Source organism: Chiloscyllium plagiosum, unplaced genomic scaffold (genome assembly GCF_037043375.1).
Source record: "Chiloscyllium plagiosum isolate Xiang-an unplaced genomic scaffold, Cpla_swu_hap1 HiC_scaffold_16, whole genome shotgun sequence".
Classification (NCBI taxonomy): Eukaryota; Metazoa; Chordata; class Chondrichthyes; order Orectolobiformes; family Hemiscylliidae; genus Chiloscyllium; species Chiloscyllium plagiosum.
Genome location: NW_028270154.1, coordinates 6112230 through 6139092, shown reverse-complemented (window position 1 = coordinate 6139092; position 26863 = coordinate 6112230). Strand labels below are relative to the sequence as shown.

Here is a 26863-nt window from a genome sequence, read left to right as displayed (position 1 = left end):
TGACCCAATCCCTCTGCACCCACTCCCTCTGACCCACTCCCTCCGCATCCACTGCCTCTGCACCTACTCCCTCTGACCCACTCCCTCTGGACCCATTCCCTCTGACCCACTCCCTCTGCACCTACTCCCACTGACTCACTTCCTCTGCACCCACTCCCTCTGCACCCATTCCCTCTGACTCACTCCCTCTGCACCCACTCCCTCTGCACCCATTCCCTCTGACTCACTCCCTCTGCACCCACTCCCTCTGCAGCCATTCCCTCTGACTCACTCCCTCTGCACCCACTCCCTCTGCACCCATTCCCTCTGCACCCACCACCTCTGACCCACTCCCTCTGACCCACTCCCTCTGACCCACTCCCTCTGACCCACTACCTCTGACCCACTCCCTCTGCACCCACTCCCTCTGAACCCACTCCCTCTACACCCATTTCCTCTGACCCACACCTTCTGCACCCATTCCGTCTGACCTACACCCTCGGACCCACTCCCTCTGCACCCATTCCCTCCTGCACCCATTCCGTCTGACCTACACCCTCGGACCCACTCCCTCTGCACCCATTCCCTCCTGCACCCACTCCCTCTGACCTACAACCTCTGAACCACTCCCTCTGCACCCACTCCCTCTGCACCTACTCCCTCTGACCCACTCCCTCTGCACCCACTCCCTCTGCACATACTCCCTCTGACCTATACCTTCTGCACCCACTCCCTCTGCACCCACTCCCTCTGACACACTCCCTCCGACCCACTCCCTCTGCACCCACTCCCTCTGACACTCTCCCTCTGACACACTCCCTCTGACCCACTCCCTCTGCACCCACTCCCTCCGTCCCACTCACTCTGCACCCACTCCCTCTGCACCCACACCCTGTGCACCCTTTCCCTCTGACCCACTCCTTGTGACCCACTCCCTCTGCACCCATTCTTTCTGACCCACTCTCTCTGCATCCAATCCCTCTGCACCCATTCCCTCTGACCCACTCCCTCTGACCCACTTCCTCTGCACTCATTCACTCTGACCCACTCCCTCTGCACCCACTCCCTCTGAACTCATTCCCTCTGACCCACTCCCTCTGCACCCACTCTCTCTGCACCCATTCCCTCTGACTCACTCCCTCTGCACCCACTCCCTCTGCACCCATTCCCTCTGACCCACTCCCTCTGCACCCACTCCCTCTGCACCCATTCCCTCTGACTCACTCCCTCTGCACCCACTCCCTCTGCACCTATTCCCTCTGCACCCACTACCTCTGACCCACTCCCTCTGACTCACTCCCTCTGCACCCACTCCCTCTAACCCACTCCCTCTGACCCACTACCTCTGACCCACTCCCTCTGACCCACTCCCTCTGCACCCACTCCCTCTGAACCCACTCCCTCTACACCCATTTCCTCTGACCCACACCTTCTGCACCCATTCCCTCTAACCTACACCCTCGCACCCACTCCCTCTGCACCCATTCCCTCCTGCACCCACTCCCTCTGACCTACAACCTCTGAACCACTCCCTCTGCACCCACTCCCTCTACACCCATTCCCTCCTGCACCCACTCCCTCTGACCTACAACCTCTGACCCATTCCCTCTGCACCCATTCCCTGTGCACCCCTTCCCTCTGATCCACTCCCTCTGCACCCACTCCCTCTGACCCACCGCCTCTGACCCACACCTTCTGCACCCACTCCCTCTGCACCCACTCCCTCCTGCACCCACTCCCTCTGACCCACTCGCTCTGCACACACTCCCTCTGAGCTACTCCCTCTGCACCCACTCCCTCTGACCCACTCCCTCTGACCCACTCCCTCTGCACCCACTCCCTCTGCACCCACTCCCTCTGACCCACTCCCTCTGACCTACTCCCTCTGCACCCACTCCCTCTGACCCACTCCCTCTGACCTACTCCCTCTGCACCCACTCCCTCTGACCCACTCCCTCTGACCCAGTCCCTCTGCACCCACTCACTCTGACCCACTCTCTCTGACCCAGTCCCTCTGCACTCACTCCCTCTGCATCCACTCCCTCTGACCCAGTTCCTCTGCACCCACTCCCTCTGCACCCACTCCCTCTGACCCACTCCCTCTGAACTCACTCCCTCTGCACCCACTCCCTCTGACCCATTCCCTCTGACCCAGTGCCTCTGACCCACTCCCTATGCACCCATTCCCTCTGACCCACTCTCTCTGCACCCATTCCCTCTGACCCACTCCCTCTGACCCACTCGCTCTGCACACACTCCCTCTGACCTACTCCCTCTGCACCCACTCCCTCTGACCCACTCCCTGTGCATTCACTCCCTCCTGCACCCACGGGCGGCATGGTGGCACAGTGGTTAGCACTGCTGCCTCACAGCGCCAGAGACCCGGGTTCAATTCCCGCCTCAGGCGACTGACTGTGTGGAGTTTGCACGTTCTCCCCGTGTCTGTGTGGGTTTCCTCCGGGTGCTCCGGTTTCCTCCCACAGTCCAAAGATGTGCAGGGTCAGGTGAATTGGCCATGCTAAATTGCCCGTAGTGTTAGGTAAGGGGTAAATGTAGGGGTATGGGTGGGTTGCGCTTCGGCGGGGCGGTGTGGACTTGTTGGGCCAAAGGGCCTGTTTCCACACTGTAAGCAATCTAATCTAATCTAAAACTCCCTCTGCACCCACTCCCTCTGCACCCATTCCCTCTGCACCCACTCCCTCTGACCCACTCCCTCTGCACCCACTCCCTCTGACCCACTCCCTCTGCATCCACTCCCTCTCCACCCATTCCCTCTGGCCCACTCCTTCTGACCCACTCCCTCTGACCTACGCCTTCTGCACCATTCCCTATGACCCACTTCCTCTGATCCACTCCCTCTGACCCACTCCCTCTGACACTCTCCCTCTGACACACTCCCTCTGACCCACTCCCTCTGCACCCATTCCCTCTGGCCCACTCCCTCTGCACTCATTCCCGCTGACCCACTCGTTCTGCACCCACTCCCTCTGCACCCTTTCCCTCTGACCCACTCCCTCTGACCCACTCCCTCTGCACTCATTCCCGCTGACCCACTCCCTCTGCACCCACTCCCTCTGTACCCATTCCGTCTGACCCACTCCCTCTGCACCCACTCCCTCTGCACTCACTCCCTCCTGCACCCACGGGCGGCACGGTGGCACAGTGGTTAGCACTGCTGCCTCACAGCGCCAGAGACCCGGGTTCAATTCCCGCTTCAGGCGACTGACTGTGTGGAGTTTGCACGTTCTCCCCGTGTCTGCGTGGGTTTCCTCCGGGTGCTCCGGTTTCCTCCCACAGTCCAAAGATGTGCAGGGTCAGGTGAATTGGCCATGCTAAATTGCCCGTAGTGTTAGGTAAGGGGTAAATGTAGGGGTATGGGTGGGTTGCGCTTCGGCGGGGCGGTGTGGACTTGTTGGGCCAAAGGGCCTGTTTCCACACTGTAAGCAATCTAATCTAATCTAAAACTCCCTCTGCACCCACTCCCTCTGCACCCATTCCCTCTGCACCCACTCCCTCTGACCCACTCCCTCTGCACCCACTCCCTCTGACCCACTCCCTCTGCACCCACTCCCTCTGAGCCACTCCCTCTGCATCCACTCCCTCTCCACCCATTCCCTCTGGCCCACTCCTTCTGACCCACTCCCTCTGACCTACACCTTCTGCACCATTCCCTATGACCCACTTCCTCTGACCCACTCCCTCTGACCCACTCCCTCTGCACCCACTCCCTCTGCACCTACTCCCTCTGACACACTCTCTCTGAACCACTCGATCTGCACCCACTCCCTCTGACACTCTCCCTCTGACACACTCCCTCTGACCCACTCCCTCTGCACCCACTCCCTCGGCACCCACTCCCTCTGGCCCACTCCCTCTGCACTCATTCCCGCTGACCCACTCGTTCTGCACCCACTCCCTCTGCATCCTTTCCCTGTGACCCACTCCCTTTGATCCACTCCCTCTGCACCCATTCCCTCTGACCCACTCCCTCTGACCCACTCCCTCTGCACTCATTCCCGCTGACCCACTCCCTCTGCACCCACTCCCTCTGTACCCATTCCGTCTGACCCACTCCCTCTGACCCACTCCCTATGCACCCATTCCCGCTGACCCACTCCATCTGACCCACTCCCTCTGCAGTGACTCCCTCTGGCCCACTCCCTCTGACCTACACCTTCTGGACCCATTCCCTCTGACCCACTCCCTCTGCACCCACTCCCTCTGACCTACACCTTCTGCATCCAATCCCTCTGACACACTCCTCTGACCCACTCCCTCTGCACCCATTCCCTCTACACCCACTCCCTCTGCACCCACTCCCTCTGCACCCACTCCCTCTGCACCCTTTCCCTGTGACCCACTCCCTTTGATCCACTCCCTCTGTCCCATTCCCTCTGCACCCACTCCCTCTGCACACTTTCCCTCTGACCCACTCCCTCTGCACCCACTCCCTCTGCACCCTTTCCCTCTGACCCACTCCCTTTGACCCACTCCCTCTGTCCCACTCCCTCTGCACCCACACCCTCTGCACACTTTCCTTCTGAACCACTCCCTTTGATCCACTCCCTCTGTCCCACTCAATCTGTCCCACTCAATCTGACCCACTCCCTCTGACCCACTGCCTTTGATCCACTCCCTCTGTCCCACTCAATCTGTCCCACTCAATCTGTCCCACTCCCTCTGATCCACTCCCTCTGACCCACTCCCTCTGCACCCATTCCCTCTGACCCACTCCCTCTGCACCCACTTCCTCTGCACCCACTCCCTCTGCATCTTCTGCAAAGACCGTTCCCTCTGTGACTACCTGGTCAGGTCCACGCCCCCCTTCGACCCACCCTCACATCCTGGCACTTTCCCCTGCCACTGCAGGAACTGTAAAACCTGTGCCCACACCTCCTCCCTCACCTCCATCCAAGGCCCTTAAGGAGCCTTCCATATCCATCAAAATGTTACCTGCATATCCACTAATATCATTTATTGTATCCGTTGCTCCCGATGCAGTCTCCTCTATATTGGGGAGACTGGGCGCCTCCTAGCAGAGCGCTTTAGGGAACATCTCCGAGACACCCGCACCAATCAACCAAACCGCCCCGTGGCCCAACATTTCAACTCCCCCTCCCACTCTGCCGAGGACATGGAGGTCCTGGGCCTCCTTCACCGCCGCTCCCTCACCACCAGACGCCTGGAGGAAAAATGCCTCATCTTCCGCCTCGGAACACTTCAACCCCAGGGCATCAATGTGGACTTCAACAGCTTCCTCATTTCCCCTTCCCCCACCTCATCCTAGTTTCAAACTTCCAGTCCCCTTGACTTGTCCGGACTTGTCCTACCTGCCTATCTCCTTTTCCACCTATCCACTCCACCCTCTCCTCCCTGACCTATCACCTTCATCTCCTCCCCCACTCACCCATTGTACTCTATGCTACTTTCTCCCCACCCCCACCCTCCCCTAGCTTATCTCTCCACGCTTCAGGCTCTCTGCCTTTATTCCTGATGAAGGGCTTTTGCCCGAAACGTCGATTTTGCTGAAGCTCCTCGATGCTGCCTGAACTGCTGACCCCTCTGACCCACACCTTCTGCACCCATTCCCTCTGCACCCACACCTTCTGCATACACATCCTCCTCCTTCATAAGCCACCAACCCGTCTGCACCCTCCCCCATTCACTCATCCCCTCCCTCAGCACCCACTCACTCCCTCCACACCCACTGACTCCCTCTGCACCCACTCTCTCAGCCCCCTTCCTTTACCTTGCTCCCTGTACACCCCCTCCTTGAGCCTGTGTAACCAATAGCCAACAAAGGTTTGTTTGAGCTTGTTGCTGCGCTAACTGACTTCCACAATACACTGCCCATCACACCATATCACTGGCAATAAGCAGGGGGCATTCGAGGCTGGGCAGGCTTTTTGAAAATGTTTCTTTAAAAGAATAAGAAGGAGGTGTTTATTAACTTGGGGTAGAGTGATCTTTGCATTGAAGGTGCAAACACCTCCAATTACAGCTAGTGCCATCTTTCCTCCTACACACTCACTCTGCAAAATCCCCCTCACCCCAGCAGGGAGGCATACCCCCTTTGGTTACCTTATTCTGGGTTCCATTGATGCGGAGGAGCCGGTGTTGGGTTGAGGTGGACATAGTTAAAAATCACCTCGGAGAGAGTGAGGACTGCAGGTGCAGGAGATCAGAGTCTAAGAGGGTAGTGCTGGAAAACACAGCAGGTCAGGCAGCATCTGAGGAGCAGGAGAATCAGCTCCTGTCCAGGTGAAGGGGTTATGCCCAAAACATTGAGTCTCCTGCTCCTCAGATGCTGCCTGACCTGTGTGCCTTTCCAGCACCACACTCTTCGACTCAAAAGTTAAAAATCACACAACACCAGGTTACAGTCCAACAGATTTATTCCATTGGACCTTCTTCTTGCCCGTTATTCCAGACTCAGTTGTGGGTATTACTGGCTGGGAAATTTACCCTCTGGGCAATTAGAGATGAACATTAAAGATGCCCTCCATCAAGCCTCCTCTGAGCCTTCTGCCCAAAATGAACTGTTCTAACTTCTCCAATGTATGATCTGTATCCTCCAATCCATAAAATGAGTGGAATGTCTGTACTATAGCTCTCGGGCAGTATGGGGATCAGTGTGCAGTTAGCTCAATGACAGAGTGATACCGACAGCATGGGCTTGATTCCTGTACCTGCTGAGGTTACCATCAAGGACTCTCTTTTTCAGCTTCTCCCCTCGCTTGACGCACGACAGCCCTCAGTTTAAACCAGTATCATTTGTCTCTCTCTAATGGTGTGGAGGTGCCAGTGTTAGTCTGGGGTTGACAAAGTTAAAAATCACAGGACATGGGGTTATCATCCAACAGGTTTATTTGAAACTGCAAGTTTGTGATTTCAAATAAACCCGTTGGGCTATAACCCGGTGATGTGTAATTTTTGACTTTCTCTAATGTGCGAATAGCCCTATGCTCCAACTTTATGCAACACTCAGGGTTTATTTTAGATTTGCAAAACTTTTTCTCAAACATTCCTGCCAGAAGTATGCAGCAGACAATGTACAAAGTGGATTAGAATATTTTATTTCCTTTGTCAATGCAAGCTTCATAAAATAGATCAATCATTTGGGTTGGTTCCACTGGAGAACACAGAACATAAAACATAGAACAGTACTCTCGATGTTGTGCCAACCTTTCATCCTAGTCTAAGATCAAACTATACCCTACATTTTACGATCATCCATGTGCCTATCCAAAAGTCTCTTAGATATCCCTAATGTCTCTGAATCTACTGCCACCGCAGTGCATTCCACACACCCACCACTATCTGTATGAAGAACCTACCTCTGACATCTCCCCTAAATCTTCCTCCAATCACCTTAAAATTATGCCCCCTCATGATAGACATTTCTGCCATGGGAAAATGTCTCTGGCTGTCTACTCTGTCTATGCCTCTCAACATCTTGTCTGTCAAGTCACCTCTCGTCCTTCTTCGCTCCAATGAGAAAAGCCCTAGCTCCCTCAACCTTTCTTAATAAGACATGTCCTCCAGTGCAGGCAGAATCCTGGTATATTTCTCTGCAGCCTCCCTAAAGCTTCCACATCGTTCTTATAATGAGGCAAGCAGAACTGAACACAATATTCCAAGAGTGATCTAACCACGGCTTTACAGAACTTCAGCATAATCTCACGGCTCTTAAACTCTGCCCCCCTGCTAATGAAAGTCATACGCCTTCTTAACAGCCCTATCAACTTGGGTGGCAAATTTGAGGGATCTATGGACATGGAACCCAAGATCCCTCTGTTCTTCCATGCTCCCAAGAATCCTACATTTAACCCTGTAATCTGCATTCAAATTTGGCCTTCCAAAATAAATCACTTCCCACTTTTCCAGGTTGAACTCCATCTGCCACTTCTCAGCCCAATTCTGCATCCTGTTAATGTGTTGTTGCAACCTACAAAAGCCCTCCACACTATCCACAACTCCACTAACCTTCGTGTCATTGGCAAACCTACTAACTCACCCTCCTACTTCCTCATCCAAGTCATTTACAAAAATCACAAACAGCAGAGGTCCCAGAACAGATCCCTGTCATCGAGCTCCAGGCTGAACAATTTTCATCTGCTACCACCCCCTGTCTTCTATGGGCCAGCCAATTCTGTATCTAGACAGCCAGGATTCCCTGTATCCCATGCTTCCTTATGTTATGAATGAGCCTACTGTGGGGAACCTTATCAAACACCTTGCTAAAATCTAAGTACATCACACCCACTGCTCTACCATCATGAATGTGTTTTGTCATCCTCAGTGAATTCAATAAGGCTTATGAGTCACGACCTGCCCCTCACAAAGCCATGCTATCTCTAATGAAACCATGCTTTTCCAAATAATCATAAATCCTATTTCTCAGAACTATTTCCAATAATCTGTCCACCATTTGATGTAAGACTGACTGGTCTGTAATTCCCAGGGTTATGTTCAAGAAAGGGAGTAACATTTACCACCCTCCAATCACCTGGCACTGCTCCCGTGGACAGTGAGGATGCAAAGACCATTGGCAAAGACATAACAATTTCTTCCCTCACTCTCTGTACCAATCTAGGGTTATATCCCATCGGGTCCAGGGGTCTTATCTATCTGTGTGTTTTTCAAAATTTCCAGCACATCCTCCTTCTTAACATCAACCTGTTCGAGTATATCAGCCTGTTTCCCACTCTCCTCACAAATGGCAAGGTATCTCTCACTAGTGAATATTGAAGAAAGGTATTCATTAAGGACCTCCCCTACCTCCTCCAACTCCAGGCACAAGTACCTTTCATTATCCCTGATCAGTCTAAACTCCATCTGCCCATCCTCATGTTCCTCACATAAGTGTATAACACCTTGGGGTTTTCCTTAATCCTACCCGCCATTTTTCATGCCCCCTTCTAGCTCTTCTAAGTCCATTTTTTAGTTCCTTCCTGGCTACCTTGTAATCCTCTAGACCCCTGTCTGATCCTTGCTTCCTCAACCTTAAATAAGTTTCCTTCTTCCTCTTGGCTAGAGGAAGTGACATCTCTTGTCACTTAAGGTTCCTTCACTCTAACATCTCTTTCTTGCTTCACTGGGACAAACTGTCTAGCACTACCAGCAAATGCTCCTGAAAGAACCTTCAGATTTCTGTTGTGCATTTCCCTGAGAATATCTGTTCTCAATTTATGCTCCACAGTTCCTGCCTAACAGCATTGTAATTCCCCCTCCCCCAATTAAATACTTACCTATGCTGTCTGCTCCTATCCCTCTCCATAACTGTAACAAAGGCCAGAGAGTTGTGATCGCTATCACCAAAATGCTCCCCCATCAAGAGATTTGACACCTGGCATGTTTCGTTGCCAATATCAAATCCAATATGGCCTCCCCTTTATTTGGCCAATGTACATGTTGAGGACTTCCTGGATACACCTGACAACATCTGCTACATTCAAACTATTTGAATGAAGGAAGTTCCAACCAATTTTAGGGAAGTTGAAATCACCCATGACAACAACCCTATTACTTTTGCACTTTTCCAAAATCTGCCTTCCAATCTGCTTGTCCATGTCTCTGTTGCTCTTGAGGGGCCTGTAGAAAACTTCCAATAAAGCAACTGCTCCTTTCCTGTTTCTGACTTCCACCCATACTGACTCAGTCGACAAACCCTCCTCGATGACCTCTCTTTCTGCAGCTCTTATACTATCCCTGATTAGTAATGCCACTCCCCCATCTCTTTTACCTCCCTCCCTTTTCCTTTTGAAACATCTAAACCCCAGAACATCCAACAATCATTCCTGTCCCTGTGATATCCAAGTCTCAATAATGACCCCAACATCATAGCTCCAAGTACTGATCCATGCTCTCAGCTCATCACCCTTATTCCTGACACTTCTTGTGATAAAATAGAGAACACTTCAACCCATCAAACTGACTGCAACTTTGCCATATCAATTGTTATCGTTCCTCACAGACTCTCTGCATTCTGTATCCACCTGTTCACCTGTTGCCCCATCCTCTGACCTGTAGCTCTGGTTCCCATCCCCCTGCCAATCCAGTTTAAACTCTCCTGAAGAGCTCTAGCAAACCTCCCGCCCAGGATATTGGGGCCCTTCCAGTTCAGGTGCAACCCGTTCTTCTTGTACAGGTCCCACCTTCCCCAGAAGGATTTGAGCTATAGGGAGAGGCTGAACAGGCTGGCACTGTTTTCCCTGGAGTGTCAGAGGCTGAGGGGTGACCTTATAGATGTTTACAACATTATGAGGGACATGGATAGGATAAATAGACAAAGTCTTTTCCCTGGGGTCAGGGAGTCCAGAACTAGAGGGAATAGGTTTAGGGTGAGAGGGGAATGATATAAAAGGGAGATAAGGGGTAACTTTTTCATGCAGAGGGTGGTACATGTATGGAATGAGATGCCAGAGGATGTGGTGGAGGCTGGTACAATTGCAACATTTAAGAGGCATTTGGATGGGTATATGAATAGGAAAGGTTTGGAGAGATATGGGTTGGGTGATGGCAGATGGGACTAGATTTGGTTAGGATATCTGGTCGGTATGGATGGGTTGGACCGAATGGTCTGTTTCCATGCTGTACATCTCTATGACTCTATATCTGAAGCCCTCCCTCCTATACCAGCTCTAGAGCCACATTAGCATCTACACTTGGTCTCTATTCCTAGCCTCCCTAGCCCATGGCACCGGGATTAATCCTGAGATTACTACTCTGCTCGTTCTGCCTTTTAGCTTCCAACCTAACTCCCTATTTTCTCCTTTCAGGTCCTTAATCCTTTCCTACCTATGTCATTGGTATCAATGTGTACCAAGACTTCTGGCTGCTCCTCCTCCCCCTCCCCCTTAAGAATCTTATTGACTCGATCCGAGACATCCCTGGCCCTGGCACCCAGGAGGCAACATCTCATCTGGGAGTCTCACTTGCGAACACAGAATATCCTGTCTGTTCCTCTCATTATTGAATCTCCTATCAGTGTCATTCTCCAATTCTGTCCCCTTCCCTTCTGAGCCACAGAGCCAGGCTCAGTGCCAGAAACCTGGCTGCTGTGGCTTTCCCCTGATATGTCGCTCCCCCCAACAGTATCCAAAGCGGTATACTTATTATTGAGGGGATAGGCCACAGAGGGTCCCTGCACTGCCTGCCTAGTCTCTTTCCCTCTTCTGACGGTCACCCAGCTACCTTCATCCTGTAACTTACGTGAGACTACCTCCCTATAACTCCTCACTATCATCCCCTTTAGCCTCCTGAATGATCTAACATTCATCCAGCTCCAAGCTCCAGTTCCCTAACACAGTCTGTGAGGAGCTGGAGTTGGGTGCACATATCGCAGGTGAAGTCAGCAGGGGCACCAGTGGTGACCCTTACCTCCAACAACCTGCTAGAGGAGCATGCAACTCCCCTAGCCTCCATTCCCTCTGTTCGAAATTGCCAAAAGAGATTAAAAAATCCTTACCTCACCACCCTCCATGCAGAGCTTTTTTTGGTTAGAGGAGAAGGATGGGTGGGAGATGGTACACGTGTAGTGTTCGGGTTTAGACATTGCCTGAATATATTAGCTCACTTACCCAGCAGTCCCTGTGTCCACATCTACTCCTGTTCAGCCTTTTCTCTGCTGGTTCATGAGGTAAGTATTTTATATTCAGATTTACCTTCCCAGCTGCCCCCGGCTCACTCTCGCTGGACCGTACTAACATGGTCATCCTAAAAGATGAAAGACTTAAGCTAAATTTGTTTAATATTACATCCATGACACTGCAATCCTGTTGCTATAAAGTCTGTGTCTTACTTTTTGCTCCACAACCAACTGACGAAGGAGCAATGCTCTGAAAGCTAGTGCTTCCAAATAAACCTGTTGGACTATAACCTGGCATTATGTGATTTTTAACTTTGTACACCCCAGTCCAACACCAGCACCTTCAAATCAGAAATGTGTGAAGCAAGTCAAGTCTCAGTGAGTCTCTGTCCCACTGTGCCCTCCAGGTCATCTTCCCTGCCCTATCACCACCCCAAACTTCTCACCTCCCTACCCCATCCCTACCCCCATATTTATCTCTCAGTCCCCATCCCCCTCTACATTCCTGATGAAGGGCTTATGCCTGAAATGTTGACTCTCCTGCTCCTTGCATCCTGCCTGACTTGCTGTGCTTTTCCAGCACCACACTATGCGACTCTGACTCTCCAGCGTCTTTTTCCAAGGCTTGCTATTTTACACGTTACAAATTTTTTCAGGGATAGAGCACTCCCCGACAATAGCCCGAATGGATTGTTGGTGCCAAGAACAATTCTAATCAGCTTCTCATGCACAAAATCTGTTGCTGTCTTCAAAGATTTTGTCCCTCTCCCCCTGTCATTGTTCTCATTCATTTGAGATAGCCGATTGTATTGTGTGTCAACTTTAAAGATTTATTTCTGTAGTAAATGTCAATGCAGTCATCAGATGTTCATTTCCTGCTGTCTGGCAACAAGCGATTGTCTTGGAGATTATTTCAAAGAGCTTTCGGTGAATGTTTTGATTGATAAGTGAATTGTGCTTTCTTTAAAAGAACACATTTCACGTCTGCACCAGAGGCAGGATAATCCCGCCTTCTCTCATTGTGTAGTGTGTAGAGACTGCACTGCAAGCTCTACACAGTCATAATGGTGTATTGCCGAAAGTGAGAGCAAAGGAAAGGAGGCACACAATTAGCTCGACAAATTATCGGTCTTTAAAGAATCAGCTCTTACCGCTCACACTCAAGCTGTCAGTTTGACATCGTTCCATAAGACTTCACATCCAACACAAAAATTCACACTAGGGAGTGGTAGAATTATTTGGAACACAGGAAGTTTGGTTAAAAGATACTATTTCCACAGAATCACCAAATTATTACACTGCAAAAGGAGGTATTTTGGCTCCAGTAGTTTGGATTGGAACAGTTTTATTGTATGAATTAAGTTCCATAGAGGAGTGAAGGCGCATTATTTGGACAATTAATATATAATATCATTGTTGGACCTACATCTACATTTTAGACCTTTTGAAAAGTACATGTGAGAAACAAAGGAGACTAGCTGCAGCAGCAAAATTGTGAAATTGAGTCAAAAATTTCAAAATTGGGTCCATTGTAAAGGGTGAGATTTCTGAATACTTGGAATTGTATGGCAAAATGAGGCAAAGTCAGCATGGTTTCATCAAGAGAAGGTCATTCCTGACAAATCTGTTGGAATTCTTTGAGGTGTTAACAATTAGGATAGATCAAGGAGAGTCAGTGGATGTTATCTACTTGGACTTCCAGAAGGCTTTTGACAAGGTGCCACACAGGAGGCTGCCCGTGGTGTCAGAGGCAAGGTGCTAGCATGGATAGAAACTTGGCTGTCTGGCAGAAAGCAGAGTGTGGGGATAAAAGGGCCCTGCTCAGGATGGCAGCTGGTGATTAGTGGTGTTCCACAAGGGTCAGTGTTGGGACCCTTTATACATTAGTGTTTTCACTTTATACATTAATGATCCAGATGAAGGAACTGACGGCATTCTGGCTAAGTTTGGAGATGATACAAAGAGGGGTGGAAGGGCAGATAGTAGTGAGGAGACAGGGAGACTGCAGAATGATTTAGACAGATTAGGAGAGTGGGCAAAGAAGTGGCAAATGGAATACAACGTGGGAAAGTGTGAGGTCATGCACTTTGTTAGGAAGAAGAGAGGCATGGACTATTTTCTAAGTGGGGAGAAAATTCAGACATCTGAAGTGCAAGGAGACTCAGGAGTTCTAGTCCAGGATTCTCTTAAGGTAAAGTTGCAGGTTGAGTCAGGAGTTAGGAAGGCAAATGCAATGTTGGATTTACTTTGAGAGGACTACAATATAAAAGCAGGGATGTCATTCTGAGGTTTTATAAAGCTCTGGTCAACTACATTTCGAGTATTGTGAGCAATGTTGGGCCCCATACCTCAGAAAGGATGTATTGGCCCTGGAGCAGGTCCAGAGGAGGATCATGAGAATGATCCCAGGAGTGAAAGGCTTAATAAATGAGGAGTATTTGAGGACTCTGGGTCAATACTCGCTGGAGTTTAGCAGGATGAGAGGGGATCTAATTGAAACTTACAGGATACTGAATGGCCTGAATGGAGTGGACATTGGGAAGGTGTTTCCATTGGCAGGAGACACTAGGACCTGAGGACATAGCCTTAAAGGGAAGACCCTACAGAACAGAGATAAGGAGAAACTCCTTCAGCCCGAGGGGGGGTGTAATCGATGGAATCCATTGCCACAGAAGGCTGTGGAGGCCAGGTCATTGAGTATATTTAAGACTGAGATAGATAAATAGGTAGACCTTTATTGTCAAGGGGCCAAGGTTTTAATGGAGAAAGCGGGAGAATGGGGTCGAGAAACTTATCAGCCATGATTGAATGGCGAATAGACGTGGTGTGCCGATTAGCCCAAATTCTTCTCCTATGTCTTATGGTTTACGGTTATCGCTAACTGAGTCAACATTTATTGTCCATCTCTAGTTGCCTTCAGAAGTTGGTGGCGAGCTGTCTTTTCGAACCACTGCAGTCTCACAAAGCATTAGGAGGGAATTCCAGGATTTTGACCCAGCAATACTGAAGGAATGGTGATATATTTCCAAGTGAAGATGGTGAGTGGCTTGGAGGGGAACTTGCTAGTGATGATGTTCCCATTTATCTGCTGCCCTTGTCCTTCTAGATGGAAGTGGTTATGAGTTTGGGTTATTATATGATGCAAAATGTTTGCTGCGGTTTCCTTTTGCATCCTTGTAGGACAACCATAAATTCACTGCATGCAAGGTATCTCTACGAGGGCAGCACAGTCATTAATACTGTTATTTCACAGGCATCCAGGTTCAATTCCAGCCTTGGGCAACTGTCTGTGTGGAGTTTGCACATTCTCCACGTATCTGCGTGGGTTTCCTCCCACAGTCCAAAGATGTGTAAGTTAGGGTGGATTGGCCATGCTAAACTGCCCGTAGTATCCAGGGATGTGCAGGCTCGGTGGGTTAGCTACGGGAAATGCAGGGTCACAGGGATGGGATGGGTCTAGGTAAAAAGGGTTGGTGTGGACTTGATGGGGTGAATGGCCTGCTTCCACACTGTAGGGATTAGAAACATAGAAGAAACATAGAAAAAATACAGTGCAATACAGGCCCTTTGGCCCTCGATGTTGCGCCGATCCAAGCCCACCTAACATACACTAGCCCACTATCCTCCATATGCCTATCCAATGCCCGTTTAACTGCCCATAAAGAGGGAGAGTCCGCCACTGCTACTGGCAGGGCATTCCATGAACTCACGACTCACTGAGTAAAGAATCTATCCCTAACATCTGTCCTATATCTACCACCCCTTAATTTAAAGCTATGCCCCCTCGTAATAGCTGACTCCATTCGTGGAAAAAGGTTCTCATGGTCAACCCTATCTAAACCCCTAATCATCTTGTACACCTCTATCAAGTCACCCCTAAACCTTCTTTTCTCCAATGAAAACAGCCCCAAGTGCCTCAGCTTTTCCTCATACGATCTTCCTACCATACCAGGCAACATCCTGGTAAACCTCCTCTGCACCCGTTCCAGTGCCTCCACATTCTTCCTATAGTATGGCGACCAAAACTGCAAATTCTATGATTCTACATTGCAAGGTAATTTTTTTAAGGTTTTTTTTCGCTCTCACAGAAGTTCAGAACAGTCACATGTCATTAATTAGCCCAGGACCAGAATCAAATCAGGCACTTACCCAGAAAGTTAACCTCTCTTGGATGAATCATCTCCCATCTGCCATTAATAATTGATGACAGACTAATTTAACTGTGAGTTATGGGAGTGTGTTGGAGGAGGGCTAGTTTGACAGATATTTACTCACACACCCTGCCCATACTTGTCATTTATTTAATACAATGGAATCAGAAGGGAATGATTAGACAAGAATTTTCAAAAATGCCAATTAGACTAAGTTTGGAGAACAAATTGCTTACTGCTGTACCATAACCATCATGAATTTTAATTTGAAATTGATTTGCAAAATAATTAAAAATGCATGAAAGCTTCCAGATCTCTGATGTACAATTGGATAGTTTGTACACTGAGAAATTTACAAGGAATATATTCAATCAATAATGCACTGTAATTTATTAGAGACAAACATATCGTTGTATTGCTTAACCCTTCTCTACCCTTTGACAATCTCAGCCTCTTCCTTTACCTTAGAGGAAATATCTTCCTGAAATGTTTACAACATGCATGTGAAATTCTAACAACTCTTTTCCATCTTATTGATGTTCAGAGGGGAAGGTTAGGCGAGTAAATCTTATATTTTACGTTCAATAAGTAAATAACAATGAATCTTTTCATTGAAATATTAGTGTAGGTCAAACCAATAATCAAAATATATGACCATTTGAGATCTGTGCATTCCTTCAACTGGCTTTCTACATGTCCATTGCTCTGCTATACTGGGCTTCCTGGACATTTGGAATCTGTCCCTAAATGTCCTCATCTTCATCTCGCTATCATTCTGTCCTTATTACACAGTTTGAAAATTACTTCTCTCGCCAAGTTTTTGGTCGCCTGTCTTAATGTTTTCTTGAAGGGTTCTGTATCAAATTTGTCTGATGATGTTCTTGAGAAACTCTTTGGAATGTTTCGCAATAATAAAGGTGCTATACAAATTAATGTTCATCTGTTCTGGTCAGGGATGGGTTGAAATGGATGCTATTGAGCTCTTTTCCTAATCTGTTTTTTTCTTTTCTTCCATAATAACCTTTTTTTTCATTACTTTGTGTCTGTCTGAATCTGTACATAGATGGGCTTTATAAAGGGTTTAGAGTTTTAACTTGTAGAGTTATATGTCTATGTTTTATAGTTCTTTCTCTGTGGTTGGAATGACTCTAGATCTTGCACCTTGTCCCAGTGACCCTTCTAACATTTGACGATCTTTTTGATCTGTGGTCATTGTTCTCCAGCCTTCCTCCAATAGCCAACCTCCATGTCCCATGCAGCTTAGACTACCAATGCCCAAACACAATCACAGCCTGGCTTCGACACTGCCCCCAAAGAAGACAAACAACACCAACTCACTCCAAAACCAACCAGATGACAACTTCTCTTGCTGCACACTGTCGTTGTGGTCATGAATCTGAAGGCATGTATCGCTTACCGATGGAGAAACTAATTGGGAAGCGGGCTTCAATTCCGGTCAACTAACTTCATAATGAGCATGTATCTAGCCAATGTTAAAGCTCAGAGATCCTGATCGTGAACTTTCATCCAGCCATTGGCAATCTCGTTTTTAACCAATTGAACCATTGAATTTCCCCTGCACATTTTGTTTTCCATTTGCAAAGAGCAGCCCAGCTTCTGCTAATGACAATGTTTTGCAGTGCAAATTGTAGGGTGTATGTCAACAACGACATCAAGGAGAATGCCTCTGTTTATCTTAAGAATAAAAAGATAAAGTTACCATAGTCCTGCTCGCTCATTAGAAAAGGGTGACTGGTGGTGGTTTAACCCAAAGATCACCACGCCTTTAGCGAGGGGAGAAGTTGAGAAGACAGGCCTTTTGTGGTTACCTCAGCTGGTACAGGCACTGAACCTGTGCTGTTGATGTCACTCTATCTTGCAAACCAGCTGTCCAGTCAACTGGCTCTCTCTGCTGAATGGCACGTGATCTTTACCATTAACCTGAGTGAGTAGACAGGACTCCAATTGAACAATGAATCTGAAAGCTGACACCCCTGACAGAGTCTAAGTTGTTGGAGTGAGACTTGAACCCAGCACTTTGTGACTTAGAGCTGTACACTTTGGCCAGTGACATTTTACTCATCAGAGTGGCTCCCAAAGGCTGAATCTGTTTGTATAAAAAGATTTTTTATCTCAGTTGAGATGCAATCTGGAAGAGACTTCAATGGCATTGTCTTTTAAACAAGAAATCATTGCAGGAAAAACTGATCTTGGACTGTTCGTTGAAGAGCAAAGACTGAATTTCCATCCTGCCATTTTGTACAAACTATTCTTCAGACCCGTTAACTGCTGAGGATTATTTTGAATCGAGATTTAAATACACAGAATTAAATACACTGCAGCTGTTTTGAAAATACTCTCACTTAGCCTTTGTAACTCCTGCTCCTCCTCCTAGAATTGGAATATTGGACACTCGTATAATGCAGATCAAGGCCATTTGACTCTCCTGTTGCTTTCATCAAAGAGAAATCTATTTAATCTTGCTGAATGACTCCTTCCACAAATCCCTACAACCTTTTCTTCTTTAAATATTTATCAAATTCGCTTTTGTAATTGATGTATTGAATCTGAGACCACCCGAAAATATGTTCCAAATAGATTCATTCACTGTGGATAAAGGTTCTTTTGACAATCTTTTGTGCTGATGGTACCAGTTGATCACCATAACCTCACATTTACCATCGCTAACCCACCTAACCTGCATATCCCTAAACACTGTGGGGAATTTAGCATGGTCAATCCAGCTAACTTGCACATCTTTGGAATGATGCAGGAAACCGGAGCACCCGGAGGAAACCCATGTGGACTGCGGAAAATGTAGGTAAGAACAATGACTGCAGATGCTGGAAACCAGATCCTGGAGTAGAGTGGTCCTGGAAAAGCACAGCAGTTCAGGCAGCATCCGAGGAGGGGAGAATGTGCAAACTCCACACAGACAGTCATCCGAGACTGGGTCCCTGCTTCTGTGAGGCAGCAGTGCTAACCACTGAGTTTAGTTTTAAGTAAACACCTATCTTCAGGTGGAGCTTGGTTACCTCTGCTGATGAGATAACGAGAGTGCATGTGCAGCAGAATGAAACCACCATTGCAGATTGCATCGCTGTACTAGCTGTGGTACTCAGTGGAAGCACATTTCCTTGCTTTACCCGAGTTGTAATGTGGGACTGTACCCTGCAACCTAACCAATAACACACCTCCCATTGAAGAAAAGAAATGCCTTTGGTCCCTTGTGGACTACGGCAAATTGCCGCATCACCCAGCTCATTACTATCTCCTGGACCTTTCTCTGTACAAACTAGTTATCACATCTTTTATGCTGTACCAGGGACTCTGAGTCAGAACTGGTTATGAGATGGCTTTGGACATCTTGAGTTCATGAAAAATAAATGCAAGTTCCATTTTAGAGTTGACTCCCATCCCTTATAACCACACGGAGTGGCGGTTTGCTCAGTTGGCTGGATGGTCACTTCTGTCACATGATGGTCACATGATGACAACACGAGTTTAATTCCCTCATCAGCTGAGGTTACTACGAAGATCCCCTTTTCTCAACTTAACCCTTGTCTGAAGTATTGTGACCTTCAGGTTAAACCACCATCAGTTGTCTCTCTCTAACGAGAGAGTGGGACAATGGTGACTTTATGTTTTCCTACAACCAAACACGTCCTAAGGGTAGTGACAATGCTATCCACTTGAGGTTTTAATAAGGAAACATTACTTTTAAAACATCTGGATAGTTAGGACATTGAACATAGAACTGTACAGCACAGTACAGGCCCTTCGGCCCTCAATGTTGTGCTGGCCTTTCATCCTACTCTGAGATCAGACTACCTACATATATTTCATTTTATTACCGTCCATATACCTATCCAAGACTTGCTTAAATGTTCCTAATGAATTTGACTCGACTATGACTGCTGGCAGTGCATTCATAGCACCCACCACTCTCTGTGTAAAGAACCTACCTCTGACATCTCCCCGTAACCTTCCTCCAATCACCTTAAAATTATGCTCCCTCGTGACAGCTATTTCTGCCCTGGGGAAAAAGTCTCTCGCTATCCACTCTGTCTACGCCTCTCATCATCTTGTACACCTCCATCAAGTCACCTCTCATTCTTCTTTCTCCGATGAGAAAAGCTGTAGCTCCCTCAGCCTTTCTCCAGCACAGGTGGCATCCTGATTAATCTCCTCTGAACTGTCCCTAAAGCTTCCACATCTTTCTTATAATGAGGCAACCAGAACAGAACACAATATTACAAGTGTGGTCTAACCAGGGCTCTATAGAGCTGCAGCATAACCTCGTGGCTTTTGAACTTAATTCCCCTGTTAATGAAAGTCAACATACCATACACCTTCTTAACAACACTATCAACTTGGGTGGCAACTTTGAGAGATTTATGGACATGGATCCCAAGATCCCTCTGTTCATCCCTACGGTCAAGAATCCTACCTTTAACCCTGAATCCTGCATTCAGATTTGACCTTCCAAAATGAATCACTTCACACTTTTCCAGATTCAATTCCATCTGTCACTTCTCAGCCTGGCTCTGCATCCTGTCAATGTCCCATTGCAACCTACAACAGCCCTCCACACTGTCCACAACTCCACCGACCTTTGTGTCATAGGCAAACGTACTAACTCACCCTTCCACTTCTTCATCCAAGTCATTTATAAAAATCACAAAGAGCCGAGGTCCCAGAACAGATCCCTGTGGAACACCACTGGTCACCGAGCTCCAGGCTGAATACTTTCCATCTACCACCACCCTCTGTCTTCTATGGGCCAGCCAATTGTGTATCCAAACAGCCAGAATTCCGTGTATCCCATGCTTCCTTACTTTCTGAAAAAGCCTATGATGAGAAACCTTTTCAAATGCCTTATTAAAATCCATATACTCCACATCTACTGCTTTTTCTTCATCAATGAGTTTTGTCACATCCTCAAAGAATTCAATTAGGTTTGTGAGGCATGATCTGCCCCTCACAAAGTCATGCTGACTATCTCTAATCAAACTATGGTTTTCCAACTCATCAGAAACCCTGTCTCTCAGAATCATCTCCAATAATTTGCTCACCACTGACGTAAGAGTGACGTGTCTGTAATTCCCAGGGTTATCCCTATTCCCTTTCTTGGACAAGGGAATAACATTTGCCAAACTCCAATCACCTGGCACTACTCCAGTGGACAGTGAGGACACAAAGATCATTGCCAAAGGTACAGCAATCTCTTCCATTGCCTCCTGTAGTAATCCAGGGTCTATTCCATCTGGCCCAGGGAATTTATCTATCTTTATGTTTTTCAATATTTTCAGCATATACTCCTTCCTAACATCAATCCATTATAGCACTAGTAAATACTGAAGCAAGGTATTCATTAAGGACCTCCCCTACTTCCTCCGGATCCAGGTTCAGGTTCCCTCCAATATCTCAGATTGGCCGTACCCTCATTCTGGCCATCCTCTTGTTCATCACATTGTTCAATCTCTCAACTCGGGATCTGGACAAATACTTGATTTGACAAAGCCCAGTAAGAAGCAAGACCAAAGAATGTTGAGGAGACAAACAGTTAATCTCTATGATTTGGAGATGTTGCTATTGGACTGGGGTGTACAAACTTAAAAAGCACACAACACCAGGTTATAGTCCAACAGGTTTAATTGGAAGCACTAGCTTTCGGAGCACCGTTCCTTCATCAGGTGGTTGTGGAGGACACAATTGTAAGCAGAGGTTAAAGGAATAGTTTACAGTGTGACGAACTGAAATTATACATTGCAAAATACCTTGATTGTTTGTTAAGCCTCTCATCTGTTAACATGGTCATTCTAACGGTTAATGAGCATCCAAGGAGCAGGAGATTCGACATTTCGGGCATAAGTCCTTCTTCAGGAATCGGGCTTATGCCCGAAAGGTCGATTCTCCTGCTCCTTGGATGCTGCCTGACCTGCTGCGCTTTTCCAGCAACACATTTTTCAGCTCTGATCTCCAGCATCTGCAGTCCTCACTTTCTCTTGTTCTAACAGTTAATGTCTCAATGCAGTGACATTTGTTCAGAACTGATGATGAATAATTGAGTTTTCTTTCTGAACCTTTGCTGTCTGAGCATTTAATTTCAAGAATGTGAGCGTTTTCCCAGGTCTGTCTTTCTATGGAAAAAGTTCATCAAGACAAGCTTTTGGACTGTGTGACCATTCTATGCTTGTCCCATGGAGTGGAGGGGCTGGTGTTGGACTGGGGTGGGCAAGATCAGAAGTCAAAAGACACCAGGTTCTAGTCCAACAGGTTAATTCGAAATCAAACATGCTTTCAAAGTGCAGCCCTTTTGTCAGATGCATTTGTCATCTGTAAAGCCCCATGCTGTTTATGTTAACTTTCAGCCCCATTAATTTGTCTAATATAATCTCCTTTATAATGTTAATTTTGTTCAACTGCCTCGTCACATTAATATCTTCTTCTGGTAGATTTCTTGTACCTTTCTTATTCAAAACAGACACAAAGTAATCATTTTGATTCTCTGCCATTTCTCTACCCCTCATTATTATTTCCCTGCTTCTGACTTTATTGGTTGCACATTTGTTCAAGCCAAACATGCCCCTTTTATGTAACTATAGAAGCTTTTACTATCTGTTTTTATATTTTTCTTTGTTGGATTGCAATTCATATTCTATTCTCCTTTTCCTTATCAGTTTCTTTGTCCACCTTCATTGTATTCTAAGAACCTCACAATCCTGAGAATTACTGATATTTCTGGAAACTTTATCAGCCTTCATATTTAAGTTGTCCTTCACAGATTGCGTGTCGACATCCAGTCTCCATGTAGATAGAAGTCACCCATGATAACTGTGTTGCACATGCTATACACTTCTCTTACTGCCTAGTTTATATCATGTTGCTTTACTATTATACATGGACCTATGAATAACCCCTGGGAAAGCGCAGTAGGTCAGGCAGTATCCGAGGAGCAGGAGAATCGACGTTTCAGGCACAGTCCCTTCATCAGGATTCCTGGGAAAAAGACTGAATGCATTCACCCTATCCGTGCCTCTCATGATCTTACACACTTCTATAAGATTCCCCTCCCACCCTCCCCAAACCATCGCTCAGTCTCCCACGCTCCAAAGAAACAAATTTAAGCTTGTCCAACCTCTCCTTACAACTCAGTCCCTAGAGTCCTTGCAACATGCTTGTAAATTTCTTCTGTGCTCTTGCCAGATTTATAACAGCCTTCCTATAGCAAGGTGACAAAATCTGCATTCCAATGATTTTATTTGACAATGCCTCCTACTTACATAGGAATTCATGCTAACACTAGGTTCTGGGATGCATAAGGTTCTTTGAATACCGAGTTCAGTAGTTTGCTGTGAACTTTTACTATGAAATGTCAATTTAACTCTTAAATTTAGGTTCTAAAATTTACTCAAACTGCAGGTTCCATTTTAAAGGGTCTATGAGTGATGTTTTCTCAATGAGATCTGTTAGTGTTGTTGGATGGGTTTAAACTAACTCGTTAGGGGAAGTTTCTGGAAGTATAAGGGGAACCTGAATGGAATCCCAGATTGGAAAGAGGTAAGTTTGGAATTGGATGTCAAAAAAGGAGACAAGAAGACAAGAGAAACTCAGGCATCAAATGTGTTAGGTTTGCAGCATTTGCAACAAGGTGGACAATCTACAGTCACAATTAGAGATATATCGGTATGACCCAACTGCCATTCCCGAAATTATGGCTGCATGGTGATCAGGACTGGTGACTGAATACTCAAGGATACTTGATGTTTGTGAAGGATAGACAAAATGGAAAAGGAGGTAGAGTTATGTTGATAATGAGTGGTGTGATCAGTATATGAGTGAAGGAGGATTGGAAACCAATACGCAGAATCTGCTGAGGTGGAGCAATGGCTGGCAGAAATTGGCAGGAGTTATTGATAGGGGATTCCTGATGAAGGGCTTATGCCCAAAACATCGATCCCCCTGCTCCTCAGATGCTGCCTGACCTGCTGTGTTTTTCCAGCACCACACTCTCGACTCTGATCTCCAGCATCTGCAGTCCTCACTTTCCCCGATGTTTGTTTGCTAAGTAATGAAGATAATAACATCTGACTTGTACAAGTCCCACCTGCCCCTGAATCGGTCTCAAATCCTCAGAGATTGCTCGGTCCCCTGTCGCTTTTCCATCCATGAATTCAAATGATCTATTCTCCTGTTTGTATACTCACTAGAGCACTGCCACTGCATTGGGACCAGTCCCAGGGTTACTGCTTGAGCTCCTGCTTTTTAATTGTCTTTCTATGTACCTGAGATCTGCTTTCAGGACCTCATTCTGCTTCCTACTTACATCGGTGGTACCAATGTAGACCATGTCCTCTGGTGAACTCTCCCTCCCCAAGAATGATGCCTTGCAACCGCTCTGTGACGCCCTTGATCCTGTCATCAGAAAAGCAGCATACCATCCTGAAGTCATGTTTACTGCTACCGAAATGTCTCTCTCAACCCTTGACTATGGTATCTTCTTTAACTAATTCTTTTACATTTTTCTGCCCACCCCCTGTATAGCTGATTCTACCTGTGAAACCATGGACTTGGCAGTAGCTGCATCCTCCTGAGGACCCGTCATCAAATCATCATACCATGAGAACTAGGAACAGAAGTCTAGGATCATGGTTGATCTGACACTCCTTATGTCCACTTTCCTGTCCTTTCCCTGTAACCCTTGATTCCCCTCCTGTTCAAGAATCTATTTATCTCAGCCTTAAGTATACACAAGGACTCTGCCCTCACAGCTCTCTCTGTGGTAAGGAGTTCCAAAGACTCACAACCCTCTGAGAGAAGAAATCCCGCCTCATCTCAATCTGAAATTGCCCCTTTTATTCTGAGATTATGCCCTCTGGTACTAGGCTCTTTAACCTGTCCAGCCCCTTGGGAATCTTATTTGTTTGAATGATGTTATATGTTACAATATGTTTCAATTGCCCTCATAAGTTTCCTAAGTAATTGTGAAGTACCATTGACTCAGGTCTCCTACACTTCCTGTCTGTTTCTTTCAACTGATTGGTAGTCACCCATTCCCTCTCTATGTGTACATCTCTAATTTTCAGTATGGTCACCTCCCTCTACATACCATTCGCATAGTCCATTGCTTTGCAAATATACAACAGTGACTCCAGCCACTGCTCATGTTCTGAAACCTGGAGCATAAGCTTTTGCAGAAGGAAAGACTTCTTGCAGATTTATTTGTCTGGGACACATGACATGTACAGTAGGATGTACACTCCACTTGGCCATCCTGACCTCCCATCATGTATCTCTAAAAGAACTATTTGTTACCCTCAGAATAAATATGGACTTATCATGAAAATGTAATGAGACGTTATTCAGAAAATGAGGGAAAACATCCCAGAAACTTAAATGCAAAATAAATGCCCAAATTTCACTCTAATGATTGGAATTTCTGACCAAACCTACTCACCAAACAGCTGCTTACCCAGTACTCATGATGTCACACTGCCGTTGGTCATACTACAGTTGGGACTCTCAATCTATGCTTTTTTTCCTCTCCCACTCACATCTCTCTTTGGAGATTATATTTCTAATCATAAAACCTAAATAAAACTTATTTCTCCCTCTGGCCCAAATTTTCACATTGACCCAATTTACCAGTTATTCACTTTGCATCAGTCTCACTCTGGGGAAATCTCTCTCACTCTGACCACATGGCTCACTGTGAACTTTAGAAGGAATGTTGGCTTGAATTTCTTTTTGAAAATGAAGATATAAATTAATCTTACATTGGTCAATCTATTTAGTCAAGGTATTGCATCCAGTAAGATAATGAGACTTGGAGTCTAGAATTTCCCTTATCGGATTTTGTTGTTACACAACTGAACAGGTAATGCATTTTTAGTGCTAGTTTAATTGTAAAATTCTGCAAATTATTGATTGTTTAAAAATGTGTATAATTCTATTCAGCAACTTCACACTGCCGTGAAGGAAATTCATGATGATATGCTGGTAAGTTAGTTTGGTCCTGTTATCAAAAACAATGCAGCTTGTGTTCAGTTCTTACTGCAAAGTAACTTCTAATGCTGATTTTTAAATGTTAATCCCATCTATTTGGAAGCTTGCCCTACACAGGTGTGTTGCTCTGTATTTAAATCCACCAGTGGAAGACAGTGAAACCCAACTCATAGACTTAAAAGGGAACTTAAATGCAGCAACATTGAGGCAAGTGCTGAAGGTATTTCAGAGCGCGTTGGTAACCCTGACAGATAGCCCATTTCCATTATCAGGTAACATAGAGGTGACTGATTACAGCTTGGTACGTGGCATTGGGCAGAGCATGGAACCTATTCTTGACAGCATTGATTTTGTGGTCAACTCCATGGCAGTGCCTTCAGCCCACTATCACCTTGCAGTGTGACAGGGTCCAGCTTTTGTATCCAGTGTGTTTTACTTCTCTCTATTTATAGCCAGAGGGAGATGGTCCCCAAATACCCTGTCAAATATCCGTGATCATATACAGGACATTGGAGAGGCCTGTCCTAGAATACTGTGTTCAGTTCTGGTCACCCAATTCTGGAAAGGATATTACTAAGCTGGAGAGGGTTCAGAAGAGATTTACCAGGATGTTGCCAGGTGTGGAAGGTTTGAGTTAAAAAGAAAGGTTGGATAGGCTGGGACTTTTCTCACTGGAGTGTTGAGAGGAAGTTGAGAGGTGACCTTATGGAAGGTTATAAAATAATGAGGGATATAGATAGAGTTAATCGTAGTTGTATTTTCCCTAGGATGGGGGATTTCAAGATGAGGGACCATATTTTTAAGGTAGGAGGAGAGAGATTAAAAAAAGACTTGGGGGCAATTTTTTTACATAGAGGGTGGTTCACATAAGGAAGTGGTTAATGTGGACACAGTTACACATTTAAAAGACATTTGGTTAAATACTGAGTAGGAAAGGTTTGGAGGGATATGGGCCAGGTGCAGGCAGGTGGGACTAGTTGAGTTTGGGATCAAATTCAGCATGGACTGATTGGACTGAAGGGTCTGTTTCCGTGCTGTACAACTCGATAACTCTGTGACTAATAATGAATTGTTTACTATTCACTGTCAACCCTCTGTGACTCTGAATAATTATTGAACATGAAGAGACCTCAAT

The 26863-nt window shown here is 46.6% G+C and overlaps 1 long non-coding RNA gene across 2 annotated transcripts in view; it reads left to right on the top strand.

The window, feature by feature from the left end:
- The window catches only part of LOC122556875 (uncharacterized), a 191304-nt gene that overhangs the window by 83908 nt on the left and 80533 nt on the right, over positions 1-26863 (top strand). For both annotated transcript variants that reach the window (XR_015759629.1, XR_006313679.2), the window contains exon 2: positions 14480-14607. This is a non-coding gene — a long non-coding RNA (uncharacterized LOC122556875). The remainder of the gene's footprint in view (positions 1-14479; positions 14608-26863) is intronic.